Here is an 8,485-nt window from a genome sequence, read left to right on the forward strand (position 1 = left end):
TACAAGCAAGTCTGTCGCTGAACAGAAATTGTAGCGCTATGCTCCTTTGTTTATTGTGCATAAATAGTGAATTGTCCTGACACAATATTGCGTTTCGCTTCTGTTATTATGGTACATTGACAAAAACATATGCTTTTATTCACAGGATAAAACAGGTTTTTTGTATCACTAATTGCCCAGTACGATTACAGCATACAGTATTATTGTCACTGCTACATTTCTGTAACGCGTACCAGAAATTATTTCCACTACTAATTAATTACCGTTGAGCTCAAAGGTCCTATTAATAAACGGTTAACGAATGTATATTTATGACGATGATTTGTGAGACTGGTAAACTTATGATACGTACGATGGTCTTTCGTTCGACACGGTGCGTTTCAAGGTCCTGCACCCATCCGTCGGTAAACTGTACCTGGGCTTGTTGCAGTGACCGGAAGTTACTAAACTTCATGAGTGTATGCACTCACTCCAAGAACCGTATGATTATAAATATGCATATAAATATGCTAAGATGAGATAGCTGACTTCATCTAACTAGCAAATGTTGTCCAGGCTACGTTGGTGATACAGTTTTTTTTTTTATGTGTATGATATTTTTGTCATGCGATTTTAAAGCCGGTCCTACAACCGCATCCAAGAATAACATGCAGCTTATCTCAGAACTGTCGGTGAAAATTATTCTTGGAGCTAGGTTTAATTGAGCTGCATTTTAAAGAGGTGCAATTTCACAATTTGTGTATATTTTCTAAGTTCACTATTTTGTCATGTGTTGAGAAAAACACAGATTTTAAAATTACATGGTCTAATATTTACATTTAGCATAACTGCAACATTATTTTTTCGTTTTTTTTTTTTTTTTAAAGACTCGAAAGGACTTGAAATTCAAAGTTTCAGACTTGTGACTTGACTCGGACTTTTACACCAGTGACTTGAGACTCGACTCTGACTTGCCTGACATTACTTGAGACTTGACTTGAGACTTGAGGATAAAGACTTGAGACTTACTTGAGACTTGCAAAACAATGACTTGGTCCCACCTCTGTTACTACTAATATAATACTTGTAACTCTGTAGCAGACAACAATTTTAAAGTTTTCGCGCTGTGGCATTAGTGAGCAGAAAAAACAGAAGTAAGGACAGACTTGAACGAAGGCTAGAAGGCTGTCCAATTTCACAGCGGCTCACTTCCGTCCTACCCGGCCGTCGAATGATCGTAGGATCCTTCGGAGCATCCTTCCCCTGAATTTGGACACAGCCTATAAATGGTTGGTTAGCTATCAACATTTTTGTCCGTCTGTATCTGGAAGTCCCACAGGATCTAAGTTCGGTCATTCTGGACCACCTTAGGGGGCATCTCCCATTTTGACCTTGGAATTATGTGTGTATATTGAAGACATTTTGATGCAACACGCTTCTTTCCCCCCCTTAATTGTCTTAAGAGGTTATAGAGCTGTGATGCTATATTTACTATATATATATATATTTGCTGCTGTCTTGGTCAAATCTGTCTTAAAATGACATAACATATGTATGCAGTAGACAAACCCTACGGCGCCTCCTGCAGGTGGTGTGCCTACAGAAGGGCAGGACCCTTGGGCTAATGCCCGGTGCTTTCCATCGCACTCCCTTCCCAACCCTTTTGTCATTTTTTATATGTTTTTTCATTTTCTTTCTCCTCAGTCCTGTCTGAATACAATTCAGAACTGTGTTGTGAGCAGTGTTGGGTAAGTTACTTTAAAATAGTAACTTAGTTACATTACTAGTTACTTCTCTCAAAAGTAACTCAGTTACTTCAAGTTACTCGTTACTTTCAAAGTAACTAGTTACTAGGGAAAGTAACTTTGGTTTTACTCAGAATTCTCTTGTTAATGTGTTTCTTCCATAACTTTGCCAGTCTTCTAGCTTGCTTACTTGCCACAAGTGCACTGTGCCACCTACCAATAGAAAGGAAACGATAATGTGCATATTTCCACGAGAGAAATCCCACACCTGGACCGTCATTGACTGCTGCCATGATTCTAGCCTACGTCACAGCGTCATGTGCGCCTTTTACATCCAACACAAAAACTGCAGTCGTGGTGCTTTCGATTGTACTCAGAACTCTGAAATTCTGCCTTCTGAATAGGAAGATGGGTGGGTAACACCAGACTGCAGATGAGCTGCATACAGGGCTGGACTGGGACAGAAAATTGGCCTGGGCATTTTGATTAGAGACCGGCCCACCATTATAGGAAAAATCATAAAGCCTTTGAATGAAAATAAACACTGTTGTGACAGTGCTGTTCACTGTGTTGATGGTATATATGCATCAATCTATCAATCGTTTGTTGTAAGATTCAGATAATTATTTTTTAAAAGCTAGACATTTTAAATGGGAATAAGAAAGAAAAGTATTTCTTTGTGCCCTCCTTTCCCTGTTAATGGTGGGCCAGTCTCTAGTCAAATTGCCCGGGCCAATTTTCTGTCCCAGTCCAGCCCTGTAAGCAGCTCATCTGCAGTCTGGTGTTACCCACATCTTCCTATTCAGAAGGCAGAATTTCTGAGTTCTGAGTACAATCGAAAGCACCACGACTGCAGTTTTTGTGTTGGATGTAAAAGGCGCACATGACTCTGTGACGTAGGCTAGAATCATGGCAGCAGTCAATGACGATCCAGGCGTGGGATTTCTCTCGTGGAAATATGCACATTATCGTTTCCTTTCTATTGGTAGGTGGCACAGTGCACTTGTGGCAAGTAAGCAAGCTAGAAGACTGGCAAAGTTATGGAAGAAACACATTAACAAGAGAATTCTGAGTAAAACCAAAGTTACTTTCCCTAGTAACTAGTTACTTTGAAAGTAACGAGTAACTTGAAGTAACTGAGTTACTTTTGAAAGAAGTAACTAGTAATGTAACTAAGTTACTATTTTAAAGTAACTTACCCAACACTGAAAACCTGTGGTGATCCCATACGTGTCAGGAGTATCGGAACAGTTGAGACGCAAATGATGCTGTGCCTTCTGGAGGATTTTTGTTGCCCGGAAGCCTTTAACTGAAGAGCTCATTTGCAGACTTTTAGTAATAATCCTGTTTTGTCAGCATCTGAGGCTGAATCTCAGGTGAGACTGAAGAAGTCACTTGGATGAGTGACGAAACGTTTCTCCCACGAAACGCTATGTCCAGATGAACAGAATGAACTTTTGGAGGTAAAACATGGAATACACAAACATTGAGACCAGGATAACTAGATGTAACGCAAGGAACACAAGGGAGGCAAAGAAGCAAAACCTAAAGATTAGAAATTACCAAAACACCAAAACTGACAACAGGAGCAGTGTATTAAAATTGCCCAGTTGCTTGCTTCCATCCTATTTCTAAACATGCTGAGGTGACTCCTCTATTGAAAAAACAGACTCTCTATCCCAGCTCTAATTATCAGCCTATTTCAAAAATTGCTATTTATAAGCAAATTACTAGAAAAAAAATGTAGAAAATCATGTTCAGAATCTTACTATGCAGATTAAAGGCTTTTTACTCTTTTCAACCTGGCTTTCAAAAGCAGCACTCGACTGAGACCGTTGTCTTAAGGGTCTATAATGATCTTTTAATGGCTGCTGCAGGGAATTGTTCTGTGATCATTTTGCTTGATCTCAGTGTAGCCTTTGATACCATTGACCACAAAATTCTACTTAACAGGCTTGAGGTTTTGGCTGGTATAGGACTGACAAGTTCACCTCTAACACTGCCTCCCTAACCTGTGGGGTTCTGTAGGGTTCAGTTTTGGGTCCATAATTATTTTTCTTTCTATGTGCTTCCTTTAGCCAGTATTATTCAATCTTTTAGTGACATTTCTTATCATTTCTATGCCGATAACAATCAGCTGCATATGTCCTTTAAGCCTCATCAGCTGGATAGGCTGTCCAGCCTAATCCATTGCTTAACTTTCTGACTGGCTTTCTAGCAAATACCTGCCATGGTTTGCCATTTGGAGAAGGGACCGAAATCCTGGAATAGTGCTTTTATTTATAGTGAAGTAAATAAATCTCTAGTGCGCTCCCTCAACTCCTGTGTTGTGCCTTCTCCCAAGTGTCTGTACTCCTTGCTCTCTGCTCCCGTGTCTCCGCACACCCTGTGCATACTGCAGTCCTGTGGTACGCTCTCCTCCTGACGAAAAACAACAGACGCAGCTGTCAGGACACCAAACTCCAGCAGGCATACACTTAACACTAGAACCACTAACATAGAGTCTAACTCAACAATCCCCTGCCCTTAGGAGCTTCCTCATGCTCTTAAATAGCTCACCCAACGAGCTTGGCATGGTCTTCAGGTGTGGCCAGCCCCCCTAGCAGGGCCACACCCACCAGGCCTGAAGGTGCCTGTCAGAATACCACTGCACACACACATGCCTGCCTATACATACAAATGTGGACACACACAGCAGCACAATGCAGCGAAAACACATAATAATAATTGAGTCCACATGTCACAAACAAGAATGCTGTGGGCTCAAGAGCAGACTCAATTGCTCGAACTATGTACACGCACACACATACATATACACTGATATGCACACACTCATCCCCCCTCCCTTTCCAAACGCCTTCGATGCTTGTTCCCTCCTGGGAACACGACGGGTCTGAGCCCGCGCTGGAATGGTAGCGCTGGGCAGGATGGCTGCTGTGTTTGCTTTGGATTACTCCTCACCTTCCACCCGACCCTGTGGCTTGTCACGTGTTCCATAATGTTGTGCTGTGGACATTTATGTGCTTTTTTGTGCAGAGTAGTTTTTTTGTTTTCTGTTCTCATGCTGTCCTCCCAGGAGCCCAGCGTGAGTAGAGGTCTCTTTTTTTCCTCCTGTACTTTCCCATTGTAGTGTATATTTCAGTGGGGTTTTTCTTCTGTAACGCTACCGATCTCCGACCTGTATCCCCATGTGATATCTGTGTTGTGTGTGTAAGGTTGGGGGGGGGGGGGGGGGGGTGTCCTATTTCACTGCAGGGCAACCTACACGTGGCGAATAAAGCCTTGATTGATTGATTGATTGATTTTATTGAAGGGGAAAAGTACTTAAACAAGGCTGGGTCTAGCAGAAACTATACGCAGGAACTGAGGGAGACCGGAGGTCGGAGAAACGGACATGGAACACAAGGAGAACATGGGCGGGAACTTCTGCAAACACAGGAGAGAGGTTTTACTGATCTGGGAAACAATTAAAGGGCTGAGGTGAGTGGTTCTAGTGGAGAGTCTTGTTCTTACTTGGAAACACCAGCTATTAGGCAGAGGAGGGGTTGCCGTGGGAGCGTCCCAGGGATCAGCTGGTCCAGGTTCCAGGGTGTTCAGAGGAGAGAGATCCACCATTAAAGCACGGGCAGGAGGGCAGGCTGAGGAGATGGTGAGTATGTAGTCCTAGGGTTCTAGGCAGACTGGAGAACGGGGTGAAAAAAGAACCAGCTCTGCTAATGAGCACGACGGGTGATGTATCTGGAGAACACTGGAGACAGAGAACACATTAATCCAAGATCCAGGCAGACGGATGCCAAACACAGTGGAGATCAAGTTTACCACTAGTGGTAGCAAGACGAACTGGTGAGGAGTGGCAGGCAGCGCTGGCTTAAAAGCCCTCCAGATGGAGGCCCGGAAATTGGAAGCAGGTTATTAGCTGGCCAACTCAACCCCAGGGAATGGGCAACAGGAACCTGGACCACACCCGACCAGACACTCCCACGGCATATGACACCACACTGCTCAAGGACCCTGGGTCCCTCAGACCAAAGTTAAGCAAATAAGACTGAAAGTGTGGGTTGTACCACTTCTCTTTCTCTGACCAGCTCTGCTGTGAACTATGCCTCAGTCCTACCAGCCTTCACAGCATCTCAGAAGAAGCATTACAGAGATGCACAAAGCTAACAAATCATTTCTAATGTTACGATTGTTCGTCAGGAAAAAAAATTCTACAAATGGACCAGTAACACTACATTGGTGAAATATAAATCAAAAGTAAAAACACAAACTTTGCTACCCACTAAAATCTTTGTTCATGTGTCACTGAGAAAGACCAGTAGGGGAACACCACAAAAGGAAACTCTGCTCTTGAAGGTAAATAAGTACAGTTTGAACAAAAATAGTTAAGTGTTTAAAGTATAAAGCTATGTAAATGGACTACTTATATACTATATTTATTTGTATCAAATCCAAATTACCAGTCATGGTGACGTCACCATAGAAAAATGTTTAAACAATTTATGAATTATTATCTTGAGGACCAGATAAATGTTAGAAAATGAATCAGCACATGAAACATTTACTTCAAACTATTAAGAATTTAAAATTCTGCACATCAGCTGGTTGGAATAGCTCGCAAACTATAAGCGGACATTATACACGTATAAAATCTCACATAGTTCACTCAGGGATTAATGAAATATTCTGATTCTGATTCATTCACATGTTAAGTTCTTTAGGCTCTGTTACTGTAACCCTCAACTGTGATATGAGTTTAGCATACCAGGGATATATTTCCTTTTCTCTAATATTGGCAGTCAGGATAAGCGGTCACATTAAGCTAGTTATTAATTTGCTAAGTTAACCTGGGGTTTCCCCTGGATGTTACATGAGTCAAATGAATTACAATTATAGATGTACCAGTGTACCAGGGTTTGTTCCAAAAAGTGTTCAGCTGCCAAATAGTGATTTCTGTTTGTTTTTATCTGTAATATATTTGCTTATATTCGTAGACTACTCAGCTGTATTTATTAAAGGGTTATGTAAAATTAAAAATACCTGTTTTGCAAGTATCTTCATGACTTGGTGTTTTTGTACATGCATTGTAAACAATCCCATCCGTGTTGGCCACTAAAAATATCTTTATCCTCCTAAGACCCAGCAATAAATTTTTGTCTTATCTCAGGGACATACGTCTGAAACTATCAAGAAGCATTTATGCAATCTATATGAGTAATGCTGTACTGTCAATGGGTCATCCTGGGCTTTCTATTTATGCCACATTTGTGGGGGTGTGGGCAAACAGACCACATGGACTTTCTTTTCAAAATGATGGGGATTGTAACTTCTATATTTTATGGCCACAATGTAGGTTAAGTGATACTTTTTTGCAGCTGTATATGATTATATCGCTGAAACTGTCTTTATCAATTCAATTTCAAATGCACTCAAACTGAAACTGCTTATTTATGTAGTATGAAAGGTGAAACCAGGACAGTGCTGCCCACAGTTCAAACAGGTGGTTGTCTAATTACATCACAAGGAAAACAAGAAAGCAGAGCACAAAAACCAGAGGAAGGGTCTCATTTATGAAGATAGCATGAACACCATACAGAAACTGGATTTAAATTGTTCTTTAGCATGAGGCATGAAAACAGGAAAAAGATGCACAACCATCAAACCAAATTACCTTTATGTCTCTGATTAGGGCAGAAATAATAAAGCCTGTTTGAGATAAGGCTGCCACCAAAAAAACAAAAAGCCGCCATAGAGGGAATGACAGACCACACTTCTTGTGGCAGCCTGAGCCCCCAGGACAATCCTGGGCAAAGACCCACACACAGCTGCTATAGCCAGGCAACTTTACAAGCAGACAGTTCAGTGAGCTGTCTGAAGCAATTCACTGCAAACAAATGCTGTGGGCAACTCCTGTGAGCAAAACACTATAAGTGAATACCACTGATAGAGCCCAAAAAAATAATCATGATATTCGGAAATCATATATTATATATTTTATTGGGTTCACTACTTATTTTGGAAAGTAAAAACCTCAGTGATTTAGAGGTTATTAAAATATGTTCAAGCTTGGCAAATTACTTATATATCACATAAATCATAACACACCACTATCACTTTTACTTACTTGAGAGATCAGATTGACACCAAAAATTGTGGAATTACATACCACTAACAGTTACTTTATTTTACACTCCCCTGATAACAGCAGACACACTGTCACACACCAGTAAGCCAAGAACAGTGACAAAGGTTTAATGGAAGACATAAACATTTATGCAGAGAAGGCAGTAAACAACCTGCCCACCAGCTGAAATTACTTCACACAGCTTAAGAAAAAACTTAATAAAGATGACAGCATTTGTGCAAAGATCATATCATTGTGCCACTGAAGCTGGTCAGACTGTACCCAACTCACATTATGAGCAATGTTTTTAAGTGTCCTGTACTTTCAAATGCAACATTGTATCTGCTTAACAATATCAGCAAGCAAACAACTGTTATGCCATTTGTCATATAGTGCAAGTCAAAGATCCAGCTGCTGCATTTCCCAGGGAGAGAAAAGTGCAAGATAACTTCACCCAAAGATGGAGAAAGATGTAAGAAAGACAGGAGAACAGGGGTTATTTTGAAAGATAAGAACTCCTCAGTGACATGTGATAAAGTGGAAACTTAAAGTTTACATAAGTCCTCATTTTAAAATCATATTAGATCTGTATATGGTGTTATGTTTTTTTTTCATATTGTGAAACGCCTTGCAATACAAA

This window comes from Aulonocara sp. 'chitande type north' Nkhata Bay, linkage group LG11 (genome assembly GCF_057382095.1).
Source record: "Aulonocara sp. 'chitande type north' Nkhata Bay isolate Kocher_YH1m ecotype deep benthic linkage group LG11, A_spYH_male_GT1.1, whole genome shotgun sequence".
In the NCBI taxonomy this organism is placed as follows: domain Eukaryota; kingdom Metazoa; phylum Chordata; class Actinopteri; order Cichliformes; family Cichlidae; genus Aulonocara; species Aulonocara sp. 'chitande type north' Nkhata Bay.